This window comes from Kogia breviceps, chromosome 17 (assembly GCF_026419965.1).
Source record: "Kogia breviceps isolate mKogBre1 chromosome 17, mKogBre1 haplotype 1, whole genome shotgun sequence".
Taxonomy (NCBI): domain Eukaryota; kingdom Metazoa; phylum Chordata; class Mammalia; order Artiodactyla; family Physeteridae; genus Kogia; species Kogia breviceps.
Window position 1 is genome coordinate 70,200,193 of NC_081326.1, and position 21,770 is coordinate 70,221,962.

Genomic DNA, 21,770 nt, shown 5'->3' on the forward strand with positions numbered 1-21,770 from the left:
GCTCCGCGGCATGTGGGATCTTCCCGGACCGGGGCACTAACTCGTGTCCCCTGCATCGGCAGGTGGACTCTCAACCACTGCGCCACCAGGGAAGCCCTAATTTTCTTTTTTGTTTGGGAAAGTAGCTGGTTTTCATCACACTTATGTTACCATGTGATGGATTTATTATCATTTTTTAGTTGTTTTTTTATATGTATTTAGATTTATTACAACTTCTGGATAATCTGAACATTTTTCATCATGTACCGACCCTCTCTACTGTGTTTCTTTTTGGCGGGGGTGCTGCATTGGGTCTTTGTTGCTGTGTGCAGGCTTTCTGTAGTTGCGGCGAGCAGGGGCTACTCTTCGTTGTGGTGCACGGGTTTCTCATTGCGGTGGCTTCTCTTGTTGCGGAGCACGGGCTCTAGGGGCGCAGGCTTCAGTGGTTGTGGCTCGCGGGCTCTAGAGCACAGGCTCAGTAGTTGTGGTGCATGGGCTTAGCTGCTCCGCGGCATGTGGGATCTTCCCAGACCGGGGCTCGAACTCGTGTCCCCTGCACTGGCAGGCAGATTCTTAACCACTGCACCAGCAGGGAAGTCCCTATCGTTATTTTAAAAGTAATAAATATGTAAAGAATTTCTCAATTTTAATAACACAATACACATTAAAAGATATAAGACACAAAAGCTATTTGGGACCATCAGTAATGTTTAAGAGTGTAAAGAGGCCTTGAAAACAAAAAAGTTTAAGAACTGCTGCTATGCTACTTGATACCAAATCTCCCTTGGATTTTTTTTTTTTTTTTTTTTTTGGTCGTGCCGCGCAGGCGTGACCCTAGTTCCCCAATCAGGGGTTGAACCTGCACCTCCTGCAGTGGAAGCACAGAGCCCTAACCGCTGGACCGCCAGGGAAGTCCTCCCTCGGGGTTTTTGAAGAGGGCATCTTGGCAATTTGAGGGAGACTATTCTTCCTGCCCAGAAAAGGACTGGCCATGTTGCAAGATGTATAGCATCCCTGACTGCTACCTACCTAATGCCAGAAGACTCCACAGGTGCTATGACAGCCCACATGCCTCTCCCTATGTGTGTAAGTGCATGTGAGTGTGTGTGTGTGCATGTATTGGGGGGTGGGTGGACACTGGACCCAGCTGAGAGCCCGCATGCGCTCGCCCTCACAAGATCCCACTGCTGCTGCCTCTGGCCTTTGCACTGGTTCTTCTCCCAGTCCCAGCAGAAAGTCTCTTCCAGTCCCTGTCCCCCATCTGCCTTCCCCTCTTTGTTCCATGACAAAGTCACCATTGGTAATAGGTGGCAAGGACCTCTTTCCTGGGAATTTATCCCAAGGACACAGTCCAAATGAAGGAAAATGCTAAAAGCAGGAAGATGTTCAGTGCGGTGTTGTTTACAATAACGATGATGATGATCACCGACACTGACACACATCACACAGAAATATGCAGTCACAGAGACGGCTAAGTCATATGGTACTGCTACTTGGTGGATCACTGCACAGCCACACAGTATGACAGTTGTTCAGGACAACTCCAGAAACACTCACGGAGTGCCACCTCCTTGGCTGGGGTACAGGGGACTCAGTGGGGAAGGAGATGGCCCCTGCCCTCAAGGAGGTCCCAGTTAAGCAACTGTCCACCTGCTGTGGCTCCCTGTGGTTGGTACAGGAAGCCAATCCCATACATCCAACCAGTAGAAGGAAGAAATCCATCTCCCCTGCCCCCAAAGGCCTTCCCGTCCATCCTTCTCTTTTTCTGATGGCCAATTCCCCAGCAATGAGGATCTTTTTAGCGCCTGTGAAGGCCACTGAGCCACCTGGTGACGTGTCTCTTCCCTGCACAGTGCACAGGACATGCTGGCCCAGTGGATTTCAGACTGGCTGGCTTTGGGTCCCTCCTATGTCCTTCTTCCTCTTTCTCATGGTCCAGATCCAAAAGGGCAGTGGGTTATCCTGGCAGGACATGCTTGCTTAACTTAGGCGGAGGCAGGCAGATCTATAAATAGCAGGTGTTCTGCAAGCAGGCAGGCCGAGCTGTGAGCAACACAGAGATGGTGGCCAGTCCCAACGTTAAAGAGCCATGAGCCTCCAGACATGGGATCCCCCACCTCTAGTTCTCCAGAAGTTGGAGGCAGAGGAAGTGTGGCAGGCTGAGTGAGGCCCGAGGGGGGCCGAAGGAGAGAGAAATGATCCCCAAGGAGGCGCAGGCCTGTGTCCAGCTCAGCAGAGAGGTCAGCTAGCTGGACATCGTGTTGACCAAACCAACAGCCGGGGCTGGCTCTCTGTGGCTCAGACAAGTGGACAAACCATGCCCGCTTTCAAATGCCCATTCTTGGCCCTCAGGATGCAGAGATGCACCCAGCCCAGGTGGCTTCTCAGTAAGTCCCCACGAAGGATGAATCACACATTCCTGTTCCCCATGGAGCTCCCCGGCCACAAGCACGCACGCACGCACGCACGCACGCGCGGTGTTTGGGGGCACGTAGAGGGCAGAGCGGAGCGGGGAAGGACTCCTGCTGCAAGAGACAATGCTGGAATTGAGTTCTGAAGGAGAGAAGATTGGAGCAGGAAAGTAAAAGAAGGGTGGCCTAAGTGGAGGAGCAGAGCAGATGCAGGCCACACAGTCCAAGTCCTGGAGACAGGAAAGTTACTTCATTAAGAGTGAACGGTGTTTAGGGTGATGAGGACATAGGATGCGTGTGTATCTAAGTCTGTATCTACAGCCACACCTTTATCTATGCATCTGGAGTGTAAATGCCTGGCAGTTAGCTTTTCTGATTGCAATGTAAGTGCCTGACATTAAGCTTTTAATTGCCGAGGCGTCTAATATTTGAAAGGCACCCATCTCGAATAAACGTACTGCCACAGCTACACAACTAAATAAATGGCCAGGTGGCCCTACCCGTGAAGTTCCTCTTTCTAGAAAGCCCTAGGTAGCCTAGATAACTGACCTTTTGAGTGGCCTTGCTTCTCCCTTCCCACGCTTTAATTCTCGCTCTTCCATTTTAAATGTGCCAGTAAAGAGTGAAACACCAGGCCTGCAAAACACCAGGCCCCCAACCTTGGCCCCAGTAAAGGCAGAACCCCAGGTCTGTGCACACCTCCACCTCCCTGCATGGCCCCGGCCAATAAACCTTGGGATTCTTTCGAAGTTCCCTGATGGTCTTTGCCGAGGTGCATCTTGCAATCATAATAAAAACCCGAAGAACCAGAGAGCAGTGAGAAGGCCAGGGACGTGGGCGGGGTCTCCGGGGGTAGGTGGCCTTTTCTGTCCTGCTGTGGAATTTGGACTAGGTCCCGGGGCCATGGAGAACTGGTTACTGCAAGCTGGAAAGGCACAATTGGATACCCTTCAGGAACAAAGGCTATCGCAAATGCCCAAATGCTTATCAGCTGCGCCTGATTAGAATAGAAATTAATCTTTTGAGGATGACTCAGTCTGTGGGTTTGGCTCCTAAAAGGACGCGCATTGGGTGGATGCCCTCTTCCTGTGACCCCAGTGTTGTCAAGGCCTCCAGGCCTGTTCGCGGCAGCTACCCCTGGGATGTCCACCCTTTCACGAAAGAGATGTCTTTGCTGTAGCTGGACACCTTTCCCTCCTACCCTAACAGCTCACCCACGTCCCACCAGTGCGGCTCAGCTCCAATGTAATAATAATAATAACACGCCTGTAGCTTATCCAGCATTGGCTATGGGCCAGGCACCGTGCCCAGCTCTTAGAATCATCGTCTCATTTAATTCTCACAACCCCTCGTAGGTGGGGTACTGTGATTGTCTCCTTTCTTACAGACCAGGAATCTGAGCCACAGAGTAGCAAAATGCCTTGCCCAAGAGCTGGAGAGGGACAGACGCCGGTGCCTGCCAGGCGGATCCCACTCCAGGGCCTTGAACTTGCTACAGCTTGCATGTCCCCGTGGGGTCCATCTCCCCTGGTGGGTGGGACTGGCCCCCTGTATCGAGAGAACAAAGCTCAGCAGGTTAAGGACGCAGCTGGCGATCGGAGAGCTGTCCTGAAGCGTTTGCTTTGGACTCTAGGGCCCTTGCTTCCTCCCTTCCAGCCCGGCTGTCCACTGAGGCTGGATCTTTGAACATCCAGGGAGGAGGGCGCTCCCTGCAGCTGTCAGGAGCCTGACCTTTTCTAGAAGATGGTAATGATGTGAGGTATGCCCGCTGACGACTGTGAAGAGCCACTCTGAAGTCCAGGAGGTCTGTGGGTCCCTGGTTCATTTTACAAATGAGGCAACAGGTGTTGGGCGGGGCTGGATCTGGGGCCGGGGGCCAAGGGGGCCCTCGGGAAGGTACGCGTAGGGCAACCAAGAGGGAGGAAGCACAGACAGACTGTGCAATGAGAAGCTGGGCAATAAGTAATCAACAGCAGAGCAGAAACCGTGCTTGAGTTTGTCACCACCATATTCCCAGCGCCAGGAGCATAACAGGGTCCCAGTTAAAACCTATTGAATGGATGCGTGAACGAAATGAGCCGTCATAACCGCCGTCCAGGAGAGGGTACCAAGGCTGAGAGGAGGTTCAAGCACTGCTAACACTGATGACAGTGTTATTTTTTATGTATCCCACCGTCACACCTAACCAAAGCATTTCAGCATGCTGGTAAGAACTCTTTGTATGGGTCAAACACTTATCAGCTCATTCTACGGATGTACCATAGCCACTCTCCCATGCTGGCCCCTCCGGATGTTTCCAGAATGTTGCTAGAAAAGAGTTGAACAGCGAGGACCCTGGAGAGGCAATGCAGCAAGGGCACGGAGCCCTGGAGGCAGGCTATGGAGCTTGAAAGCCCGGCTCCTCCACTTACTAGCTGTGCATCTGTGAGTGAGGTACCTACCCACTCTGTGCCTTGGTTCCGTCATCCGTAAAACAGGGAGAATGTCAGCAGCTGGCAGGCAGAGTGGCTGCAGGGTTAAAGGGGTCAATGTCGGGGGCTGTCAGGAGAGGGTATGAGCCCCGGTGAGCCCTCTGCAAGTGTTCACAGCCACTCCACCCGCACTTATGCTCCTGAAGGCCAGGCGATTCCCTAGAACACTGTCAGCCTGCAGAACTTTAAGGAAAGCACCTTTGAAAATCTCCGCAGCGCTAAGAGAAAAAGGGCCTTTAGCCCAAGAACAAGGGTTCGGGGGACCCAGGAGATGAGGCTGCCCTACCACCAGAACTCCAGAATTTCCACCATTAGCAGTTCTGCCAAGTGTCCATCCAGCCTCCTGCAGGAAACAAACCCTCGTGCCCTCCCACCTCTCCCAGAGGAGGCCTGGGCCAGGCCAAGGAAGGGGAGGCACCGGGGGCCCTCAGTGGCTCTCCATTAATCTAGGGCTTGCACTTTAAATTCCTAACCTTGTATTCTTCTTAAAGAAAGCTCCCAAATTGTATTAGCTTCAGGCATCCCAGAACTCCGAACTGCATCTCGACATACCACCTATTTGTTAATCCGTCTGTTTCTCCCACTAAATTATTAACATCTTGAAGACATAGCCCTTATCTTATTCTGTCACACCTCCGGTGCCAGGCACCTAGGTGTGTTTGCTGAATGAATGAATGAATGAATGAATGAGGGGATGAGAAGGAAAACACTCCGTGAACTGAAATCTGTTAATTTCACTCATTCCACTTAGATTCCCTCCTCAAAATCGCCCAGAACAAGTTAATCCTTTTCCACCTGACAGCCTCTCAGATATTCAAAGACGGCTCCTCTCCTTCAGGAAAACAACCGTGTCTCCTGTAACTAGTGCTCTTTTCTTAAAGGTTATCAGCAACAGAAATTCCACCAGGCTTTCCACTGCTGTCCATTTTCATATCTAAAGACTGCCAGGCTGTGCTCTTATCTACGCAGAATGCCTTGGCCTGCAGTCTGTCTGTGCTCCAACTGATAACATTTATTTTGGGGGAGGAAATGCTTGAGTTCTGAGGGAGATAGCCCACGCATGTGACTCTTCAGGCCTGAAAGGATGCACTGGAGAAGACAGGCCTGGCTCTGCAGGGGCCAGTCCACAGCCCCTGGAGGAGAGTAAATGAGTCCCCTGCCTGTCCTTTGATCGGCAGCCCCTGCTCTACCCACACTCACCGTTTGTTCTCTCCTATCAGCAGTGGGACGTGGTTCCATAAACATCTCCTCGGAGTGACCTTCCTGGACCACCACACCTACACTGTGATCTCCCCCGGGGTTCCCCTGCTGGGCCCCCGTCCTGCTATTTTTTTCCCGCTCATGGCCAATCCCTTCCCTTCCCCCCTGGTTGCTAGGATGTGAACTCCCTGGGTCTTTGTCTGCCTAGAACAGTGACCGGTACATAACAGAACTCAGAGATATTTGTTGATGCACAAATGACACTAGCATTAACCCACCGCACATCCTGCATATGCTCTACTGGGCGCTGGGGGTACAGACGTGTTCACGTTAACGCCTCTGTGCGTACGTAAGTCGCCCGCCCGGGGAAAACCCCACTGCCCACCTTTTGCTCTTTTTTGTTGTTGTTCTGGGACAGTACCGTCGCCCACAGCCACACCTGATCAAATGTCAACCCGCAGACAGGCACTCTGCAAGCTTGCCCTGTTCACGAGCTGCATCGCTTTGTACCAGTTAACGAGCTTTCCAGAATCTCGCTTCCCCCTCTGAACTTGGGCCAGCGGGGTTTTGTGAGCAGTGACGGCAAAAGGAAAGGGTCTGGAATAGGACCCGATCCCCGGTTAAATAAATGTGGTGGGCGGTGGAATTGACAGTGGGGGCAGGGCGACTCTTCAGCATCACTTAGACAGATATGAATTTCCAGAACGTTCTAGCATCACTGGGTGCCTCGTCTGGCTAAGTCTCCTTCTGCACGCAGGAAAAGACACCTCGGTCGCTCCTCACGACTGGAAGGCGGCAGGACGGTTAGGACCCCCCAGCGCGGGCACCTTGATTTCCTCTCTTCCTCCTTCCATCGACCACACGACTGGGGAGGTGCCCCGGCTCCGTCTGTGGGTGGCTCCCAAGGGTGCCCCGTAGCCTGGCTCTCCCACCCTCCTTGCTACTGTCAGCAGCTCCCACCCATCTTCCAGCTTGAAGACCATCTGTTCTCTGGGGCTTTCCCCAACCCTCTCCTGCTTGATTTATCTCAACTCTCAGCCGGAAAGGTGGGTGGTGGGGTCCCCAGCGCACTAGTGGGGAAACTGACGTGGCATGGACACGGAAGGCACTTGCCCCAGACCTAACAAACAGTGGACCTGACCTCCCCCTGGTCCTTGCTGACCCCGCTGCCCCCTTGGCCTCCGGGTGAGAGGTGCCCTCGTGGCCTTGCTGTGGGCTACACTGACCTTGCCTTCAGAGGAGGGAGATGCTGACAGGCTGGGCAGCCTCCCCCGGGGCCTCCTGATGGGCACTGCTCTGTGTCTGCCAGACCAGGGAAGAATCGTGAAATACGCACGTGTTTGTCTTCTAGGCACCCACGGCCTAATTAAGGAGGCTTAACTATGTACTTTGGGACAAGATTTTGTGGATGAGGGGAAAGAAGGAAGGAAGAAAAAGAAAGAAGGGAGAGTGAGAGGGAGGGAAGGAAGGAAGGCAGGGAGGGAAGAATCCTGTGCTGACCGTGAAAACCTGGGCCGGAGGACATGCTGGCATCACACAGATTCTGTCCCTGGTGCATGTGACCCGAGTGCCACCATTAAGTGTCCTATTTATGGCCCCCGAAATAGGGTTTAGTGAAGGAGGGACTTCTTTCTTTTCGGCCTCTTATCTGACTCTCAGAACAATGTGAAGGGAGGGTAGGAGGAACGTGGGTGGCGTGAGGTCAGACTCTGGCAGGGCGGGGCTGGCTGGAGGGGACCGGTCCCCACCCGGGGGGCCACTTCCACGAGCCTCAGTGTTCTCAACTGTCGAAATACTGTTAACAAGAAGGACCGAAAAGCCCTGTTTAGAAGGTTAAACGGGTCCAGAATGTCCAGCATTTCCTGGCAGAAACTCAGGAAGGATAAAAGGGCAGAGAGATGACAGAATTCACAAAAGCCAACCCTGACTTGCTCAGAGGGAGGTCTCAGGGACACTGGGGGTCAGGGGGTGGTCTGGGAGGCTGAGGTGTCGACACGATGGGGGTCCCTAGAGGAGGGGGCCCGCCCGGTGGGGTCATCTAGGAGTCCTGGCACCCGGGTCCGTGCCTGCTGCCGTGTCCCCTGCTCTGGCGTGCAGATGGGCACCAGAAGCTCTAGGACACCCTGAGCTGCCCAAGTCGGGCGGAAAATCCAGCGGTGAATGTCGGCCGTGGCAGCCTTGAACGAAGGGCTGGCTTCTCACCCTGGCTCTACCTGCGAAAGGGCTGAGGAATCACATGGGTCAGGCCTCCGTCTGAGCTGTCTTAGCAGTGAAATACAGGGCAGGGAATGGCTAAAATGTCATGTCCAAAGTCTCAGGTGGACCTCGTCTACCACTAGTGTCCAGGGGCCACACCATAGCTCCTTAAGCCCAGCCAACTTTCCCAGCCTTAAATTTAGACAGTTCCGGAGACCCCCACCCTCCCACCTCCTCCAGGAAGTCCTCCATGGTTGGAAGCTCTGTATGAGGAAGAGCTTTCTAATCCACAGAGGTGTCCAGAGGTCAGAGGGCCACTGCGTGGGGCAGGGATCTGGCTATCACTGGCAGCATTCAAGCAGAGGAGGGATAACCACATAGTAGAGTTGAAGTGAGGAAACTTCAGTGGGAAGCTGAGCAAGGGATTTCTTAACTCAAAAGATGATGATGATCATAGCATGTACTCAGCAGGCACTTTAAAGTAGGCACGCTGCAGGGCCCTGTTCTAAACACTTTCCAAGTATTAACTCATTTAGTACCCACCAAGAGGTAGGTACTATTATTATCCATATTTTATAGATGAGGCAATGGAGGCACAGAGAGGTTGCAAAACACAGTGAAGGTCACACAGCAAGGTAGTGGCAGAGCCAGTGCTTCTGTTGAGTGAATCAGTGAATGAGTAGTTCGATAAATAATTGAAGTCTGGGAGAGGAAGGCCGAGCAGGGGCGCTGCTAAGGATCTTTGCAAATGCTTGGATTTTACAATTCCTTCTGATTTCACGCTCTTTAAATGTGCAACCTTTGTAACTGGCTGTCATTTAATCGACTCACACACAACTTCCTTCCAACCTCTCCTATAACCGGTTACAGCTTATGTTCAGAGAAAAAGAGAAACCCCCTTTACTCCATCCCAGGGGCAGGTTCTCAAGGATGCAGGGGTATTCTGAGATTCCAGACTGTCCCCAGGGCCAGTACATTTTTTCTCCCTGTTTGGATGTTTGGCATTGGAGAGACAACAGTTTAATTTCTATAATCCTGTAGTTCACAAATGATTTTCACTGAGCTCAGTTTGTTCCCTTTCATAGGTTACAGACAGAAAAATAGAAGCGGCCCTTATGTTGGAAGCAATTCTTCAAACCATTCTGAAAGGTGTGTTTTTCATTTGAAATTTCCCTCAGGTTTGGTGCGCAGCCGCGCTACCTTCTAATCTCTCCTTTTCGTTTTAATTTCCTTTTCTGCCCAAAGACTGAAGTTTAAAATTGAAGGATATGCTTCAGAAACACCCAGGAATACCCCCCACTAAGACATTCTTGTTGGTGGCAACTCACATGTCTCCCAAGCAACGGTTTTTATTCATCACACTCTCCACCAGGTGGTAGGATTAACAGCGTTTTCAAGTAACAGGAGCAACAAACACTTCTCTCCACTGTGAAGATGTTATTAAAAGGCAAGTTTTCAGTGTTGCAACAGCAACTTTTACTGTTCATTTTTCTTGAAGCACATTGCCCGAGAGACACCCGTCTAGGGATCTGGGTAGGTTTCCACCCCCCTGATGACAAACTCTACGCCAAGCCTTCCTGGCTCAGTCCTTCCTCAATCCCCAGGCACCGTGGGGCTCTCTGAATTCAATTTATGCGGACAAGTCAAAGGATGAGTGCTTTTGCAATCAGCAACGCAGGGATCCACGTGGAGATCTGAGAATCCAGCCAGACTATCGAGGGCTAAATAAACCCATCCGACCAGCCCCAAATGGTGACTCGGGGGAAAAGGCTTGGCGCCCCAGGCCTCGGCAAATAGCACGTGGAGCAAAATTAGAACCTCCTTCCAAAAAGGATGTTACAGAGCTTGCGTCCGTTTGTCCTGCATGTCGGGTGGGACGGCACGTGTCTTGGGCTACGGTTGCGAACAGATACCTGGTATGATGTGTTTCATAGCTGCACCTCTGGGGGCAGCTGCCCCCCTTCCTGGTTCCCCTGATCTAGAGACACAGGGTGATCCTGGCAATCGCACAGCATATGCTGCCTGAGATCTTGGGCTTCGGGCAGACGTGGAACAATCATGAATTCTGGCTCTGCCACTTTCTAGCTATGTGACCTTGGGCGAGTGGCTTCACTTCTGTGAGCCTGTCTCCACATCAGTAAAATGGGTTAGGAAAAAAGTACAAAACAGTGATTTACAGGGCTGTTCATCTAATATTAAAGAAACGATCAGCTCTAACTGAGGAGGGAACGTGTACATCTTAGCTCAGTGGAGGTAGACGTGTTGATGGCAGGCCCTGAGCACAGGGGAACCCAGAGACCACCTATCACTAGGCTCCAAGGTTGAACTCTCGGGGTTTTCTAGAAAATCCAACAAGTGAAACTGTAGCCTTTGAACTCCCACTCAAGGACAGAACACACACAGTAACCTCTTTGCTGACTGACAGTTCATCACTTTACCCCCAAAAATGTACAGGCAAGCTTCCCTGTTCCCAGACTGCCTGCAGGTTTCTTCTCTCCTCTTTGCTTTCTCCTAAACTCCATTCATGCAGTCGTTCTACGACTTTAACTCCATGTACTAGCTGACTCCCTCCCCTGGGAGAAAATCATTTACAGGCAAAATAATTAAATAGCAGGGAAATTATCTCGCAAAATGTCTGAGTTATTGGTTGACAGCTCCTTTCTGGAGGTTCCACTGTTCTCTGCCTACCTGAGTCTTACCAGCAGAGCCCCACCTTGATGCCCTAAGCCTCCCCTGGGGGTGGCACACTCTCTGGCTTCCTAATAATGCTAAAGCTGGTTCCTGGCCAAGTCCGTTTCTGGTCAGGTTCATCCATACTTACTTTGCATGAACTGTAAATGGCAGCTGTGGTTGTTATGTGCTGCTGTGTTGTGCTACGTTGTGCTGTGTTGTATTGTGTTGCTATGATGATAAAGTTTTGGTTCCCTAAGTTGACTCCAAGATCTAATGGGGACGCTGAGACTTAGTTTATGGGATTTTTTTGCCACTGTTCTCAGACTCAGCCAAGCGGATGGAGGGAGAAGGGGGCGAGGTAGAGACAGCAAGGCCCTGAGGGGTCAGGATGCGGGGAGGGGTGGCTCCACCAAGGTCAGAGGCCATATCCTAAGCCCATGTGGACCTGCTCACCTGACTGGCCTTCAGCCTCCTCACCTGTACAGTTCAACGTGGGAAGGGTGCATGATGGGAGCTCCAAAGAGTGAGCGGAGGAAGATGTGTGATGGGGCTTCAAGGCGGCTAGAAGTGTGCGCTGATTCCTTCCCCACCAGTCACCTACTTCCCATGAGGGTAATTCCAGGCACACGGAAGATCCAGGTGTGGGCAAGACCACGTGACCTTGGGTAAGTCTACAAAATGGAGAGGGCCCCGATCCCAGTGTGAGTGCGGAGGTGACCTGTCTTCATCCTGTCGTGTCCTTGAGAGGCTCCAACAAGGAAGCCCTTGGCTTCTGGCTGCTGGGAGGGCTCGCCTCTTGGTGACACAGGGGTTGTGGGGGGCGGGCAGGACAGGGCCAGGTGGCAGAGTGTATCCTCCGGTGCCCTCCCTGCCAGGGGGAAGGGGGAGGCTCTTCCACAAGCTTCTATCAGTTCCTACTGCCGTGCGCTCTCCTGGTTCCTCTCGCCCATCCGTCCCTTCGCCGCCTCTGGGGGGCATGGGAATAAGAGGTGTGGTCACCGGGCCCAGGTACTGCTACATCCCTTGCTGATCTCCCTAAATACTGCTCCCAGCTCTGTAAACGCTCTTTACTAAACTCTCCACTCAATCTGAGTGCACACCTTTTCTACCGGAACACAAAATGACCTGAAGCTTAGAATGCTTTGCCACTGCACTGGGCACACACTAAACATTTAATCAAAAGTAGATGTTACTCGATTTAAAGTCAAGAAGCCCTGTTCATCAGCCTCATCCTGTCTTGGGGGATTTATATGACCCTCTGCTAGCTGAGGAAATGGAGATTCAGAGCTTAAGTGTGTGGATGAAAAGTGCTGCCTCTGCCGTATCAGCAAACAAAGGATGCCGCAGCCATCAAGCCACCACAGTCACCCCCGAGGGAGCTCAGGATGGCGGCAGACCCCCAGACCCTGCAGCCACCCCTAAAGGTACGTCCTGAGGGGACTCAGGATGGGAAAGAACAGGATACTGGCCCTAGAGAGCTGAGGTGCACATCAAAGGAATGATTTCAATGAGTCCAGACTCTTGCATCTTCCCGTACACAGGGAAGTGCCAAATTCATTCACTTGAGATGTCTGGTTTTCTTTCATTAGTGATAATCTTTTGACGTTCCAACCACCTGGTCTTTGTGGCAAAAACCCCTCCACATCCTGGCTCCTCCCTGACCTACTTGGAGCAGTCCCTCAGAGCGATCCGAGAAGCTGTCTCCCCTGCTTGAAGTCCTCAGAAAGTCCACCAAAAAAACCCATAATTATCTGGGGCTTCCCTGGTGGCGCAGTGGTTGAGAGTCCGCCTGCCGACGCAGGGGACGCGGGTTCGTGCCCCGGTCCGGGAGGATCCCACGTGCCGCGGAGCGGCTGGGCCCGTGATCCGTGGCCGCTGAGTCTGCGCGTCCGGAGCGTGTGCTCTGCAGCGGGAGAGGCCACAGCAGCGAGAGGCCCGCGTACGGCAAAAACAAACAAAAACCCATAATTATCAACCTCGACTTTCAGGTTGTGCCTTTTTGTCCATCGACAAATGATGTCCCCAAGGTCATGGGGAGGAACAGGTGGAATAGGATCAGGACTAGGGTGGAGCTTCTGAACCCTGGGCCAGCGGTCCCCGAACGGGAGGACACGTCCTGACCCCAGGGCCGTCCCTCGAACACTTGTCCCTGGGTTGACACTACAGAGTCCACTCCAGGTGCCCTCAACTTCAACACATGCGCACGGCCTGCTGAGCAGCCAGGACACCTGAGCCACGACAGGCTCGGGGCGCAGAGCATCTCCCTCTCCCCCAGCCCAGGTGCCACCGCTCCTGGGAACTCTCCGATCATGCCCGAGGGAAAAAGCAAACTTTAAACGCGTAAGCAACCTGCAGGAATGAGAAAAGAATGCTACCACCCCGACCCAGCTATTCTGCCTCGCTGCTTCCAGGGTGGGTTTTTTACCCACCATTGCACAGTAAAGCCAGTCTAAGGTTTCAAGTGTTCTTGCATGAGCGTCCCCAAACTTTCCACCTCCAGTCACCTCTTCTATTCCCACATGCTGTGTCCCGAGACAGTATCTCCAGCCAGCAGCACTTCCTCTTAGAACCCTCTGGAACCAGACTGTTCACTGGGTCCCGGGAGGCTCTGGGAGCCCCACCCCACAGGCAAGATCCTCTCACGCGTGACCTCGCTTCATCCTCATCGTGGTCCACTTCCTGGGGGGATAATCGCCCACCTGCTTCTCAGATTTGGCCAACGGAGGTGCAGGGCTTGCCCGAGCTCACGCAGCTCGACCTGGGCGGCGGGATCCGGAAAACCCAGGCGCTTTCCCTGCATGCTCCCTGCTGTGTGCCATTTCACTGCACTCCCCCAAACCAGCTCCTCCAACCTGATACTCATCTAAGGATGAGCATTAGAGAGAAAGCATCGAATTTTATTTTTAAAGCCAAAGCAGCCACTGGCATTCTTAAACGCCGTCACTCTGAAGCCCAGAGCCTTTGGAGGATCACAGAGTCCAGGGACCTGCACTCTGGCTGTGTAGCAAGGATGAATCCCACAGAAGCAAACCGGAGATCAGCACGGGAACCGGGGGCCAAAGCACCGAACCCCTAAAATCCCCAGTTCCCTCCCCTCCGCTGAACCATGCACAGGAGACCTCTGGCCATTCTGTTATTTTACTTTATTCTTCTTGCGCACACAGGGCACACACCACTTTGACTAAGATACCAGTTCTATGCATTCAAGAAAATACTCTTGCTCTGCTGCAGTCTGACTTATGCCTGGAAGAATTCCCCAAGGTACCCGTGGGTTGTCTCCTCAATGAATCCTTCCATGGGTCCCCCAGGTAGAGGAATCCCTTCTCTTCTCTGTCGAAACCCTGCCTCAGCCAGTGCGAATTTCTGCTCTAGTGCAAACCCCACTGTAGAGTAACTCTTCACGTCCCCATGCACCTCCCCACGACACCGTGACCTCTGGGGGGTGGGGATGGAGGGAACAAGGACTGACCACATGTCCTTCCATCTCTATAGTTCTAGCACCTTGCATGGTGCCTGGGAGACAACAAATTCCTAGGTTCAACCGAAACAATCCAACCAAGTGGACCCAGAAGGTTGGTGATGCCGACTCCCACTTACCTCCCCACCAACCAATCAGAAGAGTGCCCACGAGCTGACCACGCCCTCTTTGAACCATTACCATAAAACTTCTCACTACCCCCTCCAGGTTGGGACACACAGTTTTGAGGGCATTAGCCCACCGTGGCCCCCTTTGCCTGGCAAAGCAATAAAGCTATTCTTTTCTACTTCACCCAAAATGCTGTCTCCAAGAGTTAATTCAGTGTCGGGGTACAGAGGCTGGATTTAGCTTCATCTCCAAGAATATATTTGTCTCCAACAATGAAAAAGAGACGTAAGTATATGGAAATGAGTGGGCTTGGGGAAGGGGGAGACCAGACAGCTAATCTATTTAAAGTTTGAGACCAGCCAGCAGTCTAGATCAGCTCTGTCACTGCAGGTCCCTGAGACCTCCCCACGGGGCCTCATTATTTTTGCATAAAATGAAAGAGTTAGTTGAACAAAATGATTTCTAAGAACATCCCAGCTCTCACAGTGGGAACCACCTAGGTCCTGGAGAGGTCCCTGTGGTCCCTATTTGCAATATGCATCATTGGAGAGTCCTTACAGATGTCACCCCAGAGCCAGAAACTTCTGGGCCCTGTCTCCATACCCAAGGCTGAGAATTGCTGGAGAATAACTTTGCCAAGTGAGGGTGGGCTTCTCAAGGCTCCAGGCGAGAAAGGGGGTACACAGTTGGCATGGGGTGGGCTAGGGTTGTCCGTGATGCCAGGGATGCCTGGAGCATTCTGAGGATGGAGCTGGAGGCAAAAGCACATGGGAGGGGGGCACTGTCTTCACAAAGAAAGGCACTAATGGGCCCGAGGTGATGTCAGCAGAGCTCCACACCTCTCATTGCCCAGAGTGACACAGACCCAGAGCCTGAAACAGTCTGGGTGTCACGTGGTCACATAATTGAGCCCTGGCCCTGCGGCTAGAACGCAGGCTCTTGCTGGGCCCCAAGGCTGGGCTCCTGGGACCAAACTGAGCAGGAGAGAGCGCCCAGCTCCTCCGCTCTGCAGGGGGGTTGGCAGTGCTGGAGGTTCCACAGGGTTCCATAACTGACCAAAGTGTACAGAAGCCTTATTCTAGACTAATTCCTTGTGACCAGGCCAGCTCTTCCACCGGCCTGTGGCGTGTGTGTGCAGATGCATACGGAGACCTCACTGGGAAGCCTTGTATGGACAAGATAACTGGTCGATTTTATTTTTTGCTTTCTTGGCTGCTTTTTGTGGTATGGGAGGGGGCCTAGGAGAGGGTTAAGGTTTAGATCCTGCAAGGCAAAAGCCCTGTCCACATATAATGCCTTTGAGTCAGCAACAGATTCAGAAAGAGTTAACTGACCAGAAGATTAAGGGGCCCCTTCCTACGCGGCTGCGGACAACTTGTCTCCAGCTGATGCTCCCGGGGCTGGCGGTGGAGAGAGGAGAGGGACACCCACCCGGAGCAAAGTCCCACGCACCCGCGAGGCCCCAGGGCCTCCGAGGAACCCTCGCCACTCGGCCCACCGATGGATCCAGCCCACCAAAGCTGGGGCACCGAAGGCTCCGACGACCAGTACTAGGCAGGTCCCCGACTTCGGGGCTTCAGGTGCTGGTGAGCCCAGCCGGGGAGTGGCCGGCCTGTACCTCCAAAGTGGAAACAGTCCTAAGGTCAGCAGGAGGCTGCTTAAGAGCCAGCTTCCGTCTGCTGATAGAGCTTACAGGAGCATAATCTTCAGCCCTTAAAGAAATTCCTCCGCCATCACTTCTGGCAACACTTCCTGTTTTTTTCTCTAAACCCAGTGCTCCAGGGGGGTGCTAAGCCCCCACCGGCGGAGGGAAGTGAAGGTGAGACTCTGCTGGGGCCCAGGCCCTGGCCTTGCCCCAGTGCAGACCTTGACAGCAAACGCAGGCCTAGCACAACACAGGGACAGCGTATTCCCACGCATGTGGAGTCGTTCAAAGCTCGGGAAAGGACCCCCTACTTATTCGGTCACGTATTCAGCAAAATAAATTTTTCTTATGATGAAATTCCTTTCCCCCAGACTTGAAATCAAGGCATGTGAATATATACATACACGTATGTAGTATGTGAACATACGTATGTATATCTACTTATACACACACACTCACTCAATTACACTTAATGTTTACCTTGGGTAACATATTTGTAAGGTAAGAGCAATGACCCCATTTTACCCCCACTCCGCACCCAGATCGGGGCATGTTATGGTGAACTCTCGGGTCGGTCTTTTCAGCTAACCGCAGGATTTCAGAAAAAGGCCGGGCCATGGTGTTTGGGGGTAGGAACCGGAGGCGCGGGGAGCGACCCCAGGCACCCTGCCGCCGCGCCCCTTCCAGCCTCGGAACCAAGAGGCAATCTCCAGAGTAGTCGGCAGGGGGCAGTGCACCTTGCCTTTTCCGAACGTCGGGAACGCTCTCCCGCAGCTCCCAGGAAAGAAAACCTGGCGGCTTCGAAGAACCCAGCGTCTAAGAAGAGCCCATCTTTGAGCCCAGCACGTAGTGGGTGCGCAAGGTACATCGAGAAGCCAAAAGCGCTGGGCTGGGTAGATGGATGCGAAATGAATAGTAAACGTGGGGAGAAAGAGGCAAGGGACGTCCCGGCCTCTGCCAGCGCCTTCCCTCGAAGAGGCCTTTTCAGACAGCCTTCGTACGTACCTACTGTGTGCCAGGCGCGACGGCTGTACAACCTCGTTCCCCGCCGACCTCATTTTCCCCGCTGGCGAGGACCGCCCCCCGCCACCTCAACACACTCACACACACACACACGCACACGCGCACACGGGCACACAGCCGCAGAGCGGGAGCTGGTGCTCGCTGTCTCCCTGGAGAACCATCTCTGCAAAAATCCGCGCGGCGTGGGACCCGGGAAGGGGATGAGCCGGAAGAGGCGAGGGGTCCCCGGACGTGGGCGCGTGAAAGGCCGGCGGATGCCTGATGCGGTGACGATGCAGCGAGGAGGTCACTGCCCTCAGGGTCAAGGCTGTCTCCCTCTGTGGGACACGCAGAACCCGCCCAGCCCCCAACCATTCGCAGACTTCTGAGAGGGCACGTGTCCGCTCGCCCAGCGACCCCACCAAGCCCCGCGCGTGTAAGGTGCGGTTTGGGACCCTCGCGTAGGAGGTAGGAGAGACTCAGGTCTCCGGCGGAAGAGCAGAGCCCAGATAATCCCAACACCCTTCCCAGGAGACCAGGCCGCGGGATACAGCGAAGGCGCCCAGCTGGGGAGCAGCCTCAATCCCCACGTCAAGTTCAGCCGCGCTTCCTCCCGCAAGGTCAAGTTCAAACACACTCTCGCTTAGTGAAAGGAGAAACTGGAAGTTGCGCCCCTGTCCCGATTCCGAATCAGGTTGTACCCCCATCAGGGCGCTATGCCCCGGTGGCACCGCTCCCCGCTCCTGCGCTCTCCCAAGGAGCGGCCCCTGCGCCGCGCGGGTCACATACCCGAGACGCAGACAAGTTGCTAACTTTTGTCAGATTATTTCGCGGCAGCTGCGGCGCCTACCGGGACTGGGGCGGACCCAGAGTTTCGAGTCGCCACGGGCACCACCCCCGCCACGCTGCCCTTCGCCCACCCTGTCCACCACGCCACGTCCAGCCGTCCTGTCCCGGGTGCCAACCTCTCCACCGTATCCGGAGCAATGCGGGCCTGCGGTGTCCCCGGGGGCGATGGCCACCTCCTCGATCTGCGCCTGCTCGCAGCGGATTTGGAAGCACGATCCGGATACCATCCCTCGGCCGCCCGACCGGATCACTGGGCGGCCTCCGCGCGCCACAGCACCCCTGGTTCCGCTCTAAAGCGCCGGAGGGCGACCCCGCTGGCCACTCCGCCTTTCGGCGGCCCCCACCGGGGAGATGCCAGCCCGGCGCCGAGTGCAATGTCACTGGGGCCACCCCGGGGACCGCTGCCCCAGACCCGGTGTAGGCTCCCCGTTAAGCAGCTGCTTTTGAAACGGCTGTAAACCCCTGAGCCCGACCCTCTTCTGCGACCTCCTTCATCTCCCAAAGACCCCGGCGACACCGCTGCTAAGGAAGGGGTCTCCCTACATTTGCCTTCCTTCCTCCGGGCACCTGAGGTCTTCAACCCACTTCCACCCTCCTGTCACACCCTGCTGGGTCCTTCCCCACCACGTCTGTCCCCGGGGGCGGACAAGCGCCCCTCCACTCGGAGAACACAAGCGAAACTGCCGGAGCCCCAACTCCGCTGGATGCAGCCCCCCGCGCACCCCCGGCTCCGCGCGCTCACTCACCGCGGCCGGAGACACGCGAAAGTTTCCTGGGCTTCGGGGGATGAGGGGATTCGGAGGAGAATCAAAAGGGGGTGTCCCGAACACTTGCCCCCTTCCCAGCTCACATCGCCCCTTTCTCCTCTCTCTCCTCCTCCTCTGCCTCCTCGTCCTCCTCGTCCTCCTCCCTCTGGTCTTTGTCTTTGCAAAGTGTCGAAACTGCCTGGCATAGTGGAGCTCCGCCGGCGGAGGCTGGAGCCGGGGAAGCGGGGAGGCGGGGTGAGGCTGGGAGCGGTCTCGGGAGCACCTTCCCCCGGGTGTAACGGAAGGGGGAGGCGGGCGGGCCGGGGAGGGGCCGGGCGCGCGCCGGAGCCGGGTGGGCGCCTCTCCTGCGCGCGGCCCTCCCCTTCCTCCGCCCAGTGCCCGCCCCTCGCGGCCCTGCGCTCTCCCCGCGTCACTCCCTCCACCCGGACTCGGTCGGCTTTCCCCTCGCTCTGGGCTGCCTGTGAGCCGAATAGAGAGCTCCGAGCCACGTGGACTGCTGTCGGCTCGAGCCGCGGGGACGGATCGCCTCCCCGAGAGGGGGTCTGCGGGGACGGCTCGGCGACACTTCGCGCCGGGGCCGCCGCCTTCAGGGTGGGAAGGCTGCGGAAGAGAGGCCGGGGGGCCGGGGATCAGCCCCGCGGAGGAGGTGACGGCGCCTTGCGAGAGGACGTGGCGGTGCTCTGAAGAGCCCGAGTCGGGTGCATGGTAGCGAGAAGGGGCCGATCCCCCCTGCTGGCGGCTGGGCAAAGCCACCCCCTTCCTCTAAGGGCGCGGGACTCGCGGTGAGATTTAGGGAGAGGGAGGGGAGGAGCGGGGGCTAGGGAGCCGTTGAGGCTCCGGCGGGGGCCCAGATAAGAGCCGCGGAGACGCCACCGCGGCCCGGCCCCCGCCCTGGCCCTCCTGCCCGCCGCTGTTTTTTTCCTCCCAAATGCGGAGGCTGCAGCGTGATCCAGAGCAGGTCAAGCTCTTGGCAGCCGGACCCCAGGCAGGAGCCAGCCCCAAAGTGGCCTGGGGCTGGGGCTTCGAGGACCGGGCCCCCTTTCGGGGTCAGGTTTGCGCGGTTTTTTCCCTTCCTTTACAGGGAAGTGTGGGCGCCGGAGGTGTCTTGCTCGATGGCAGAATGCCAGTCCTAGGGCTACGTGCAGGACACACGATTTAAGAGGCATTACCAAAAAATCTAGTTTTACAGTTCTTATCCCCTTATTGGGACTTGTCCTCTTTCACAATTTTCTTGAGGAATGCGAAGAGGAAAAAGGCACAGTTTGGCCTAGGGGTCAGTTAATTCTTTCAGCTTCCCTTGCCCCCGTCGGAGAGCTCAGCCTTCTGCAGTGGAGTCGGAGAGAGCTCCTTAGCTCTTCATCAGAGGGATGTGTAGTGTGTGCTTCAGACCAGGACCAGCTGGACCCGACTTCTTGGTTCAAACCTGCCACTCCCTGGATGTGTGAAATCATAGGGGAAACACTGACTGAAAGCACCAGCCCTGGCCAGGCAGGCAGTGACAGTTTGCATGAGTTCTTCTACCACAGGAGGTACTGGTAAGGAACACAGAACTAACAAGCCACCAACAACCGGAATCTGGGAAAGGTCTAAAGGAGACGCCAGTCCACGTGGCCTACCAACCTCCCAGAATCCTCCTCGCTGGAATCCATCTTGGCTGAGCGATGCACGTGCCACCAGAAAGGACCCTGAATCAGAATGATTGGCCAGAGACAACCCGGAAACTAACCCGATCACCCTAAAACCCGAGACTGCGAGCCACATGGCAGAGGGGTCCTCCTGGGATCCCTCACCCTCCTGCTCTCCACCCGGGCATCCCTTCCCAATAGTCTCTTGCTCTGTCAGCACGTGTGGCTCCTCGGACAGTTCATTTCCGGGTGTTAGACTAAGAGCGCACTCTCGGGCCCTGCAAGGGGTCCCCCTTCCTGCAACAAAATTAGGCTAGTTTCAGAATCCCTAAGCCTACTAGCTCTGTGCCTCAGTTTCTTCATCTCTGCAAATGGGCTTAATACTATCCATCTCACAAGGTTGCTGTGATGATTAAGTGAATTCATATATGTCCAACATTAAAAACTCTACTTAGCATATAGTAAATGCTCAATAAAAGTGTGTTGTGTGAATGGTGGATTTCTCCGGCACCAGGTCCCTGCCCACAGCTGGGGAAGCCTGCTCTAGAGAATGGGGTGGTGGTATGCAGAAGACTTCTGGGCGGTGAAGGAGAAAAAGAGATATTCAGAGCAGTAGAAGAGATAACGATTAAAAGGGTCAGGGGAGAGAGTGAGAAAATTCCCTACTAGAAGGGGAAGGAAAAGAGGAAGAGAGAGAATAGGGCAAGAGGAGGGGTGGCGGGGAAGCCGAAACGAAAAGCATGCGGATCTGCGAGAGTTCTCCAAGGAGCAGGAGCCCTGCCAAGCTGCACCCGGGCCCTGCTGCCTGGCTAAGTTTCCTGCCTTCCGTGAGTTTGCGAGAAAAGTTTTGGGTATTTCGTGACCTGAGACCTCTTGCCTGAACCTATTGGTTTTTGTTTCAGTTCTAGAGGGGGATGGAGGTGAACCTTCTGGCCTGCCTGGAAGCATCGTGTGGGCTTTGCTCTTTCTGAGATGTGAGTCAGGGTGTCCACTGCACTTGGCATTCCCTAAAATGCTTTAGTGTATGGGACGAGGGGAGCAGAGAGGGTTCCTAGGAACATCAACTCCTGTTCTCTGCAGCGGCGGCATCTTCCAGCCATGGGAACCTTCTGACATGGACCTCTCAGACTCAGCACCTGTGGGCCTGGCTTGGAACATCAACCAGGTCCAAGTATCCAAGATGTAAGAGTGGTCATCTTGCTGTCTTCACAGGGACAGCTACCTGCAGTGCCCTGTTGATTTTCCTGATTATATAATTGGTGGCGTTTGCCTTCTGATTTGATTCAGCTTGCTGGGGGCAGGGAATGTGTTGTGTTTTGCTCCCTGCTGACTGCAGTGCCCATCTCATACCAGTTACATGCTAGAT

General features: G+C 54.6%; 1 protein-coding gene across 1 annotated transcript in view; it reads right to left on the reverse strand.

Annotated features, from left to right (window-relative positions):
* Positions 1-19,070, reverse strand: part of ST3GAL1 (ST3 beta-galactoside alpha-2,3-sialyltransferase 1) — an 81,729-nt gene extending 62,659 nt beyond the window's left edge. Inside the window, exon 1 of the mRNA XM_059043073.2 lies at positions 18,759-19,070. The gene's annotated coding sequence lies outside the window, so the exon portion shown is untranslated. The remainder of the gene's footprint in view (positions 1-18,758) is intronic.
* Positions 19,071-21,770: the final 2,700 nt, after the last annotated feature.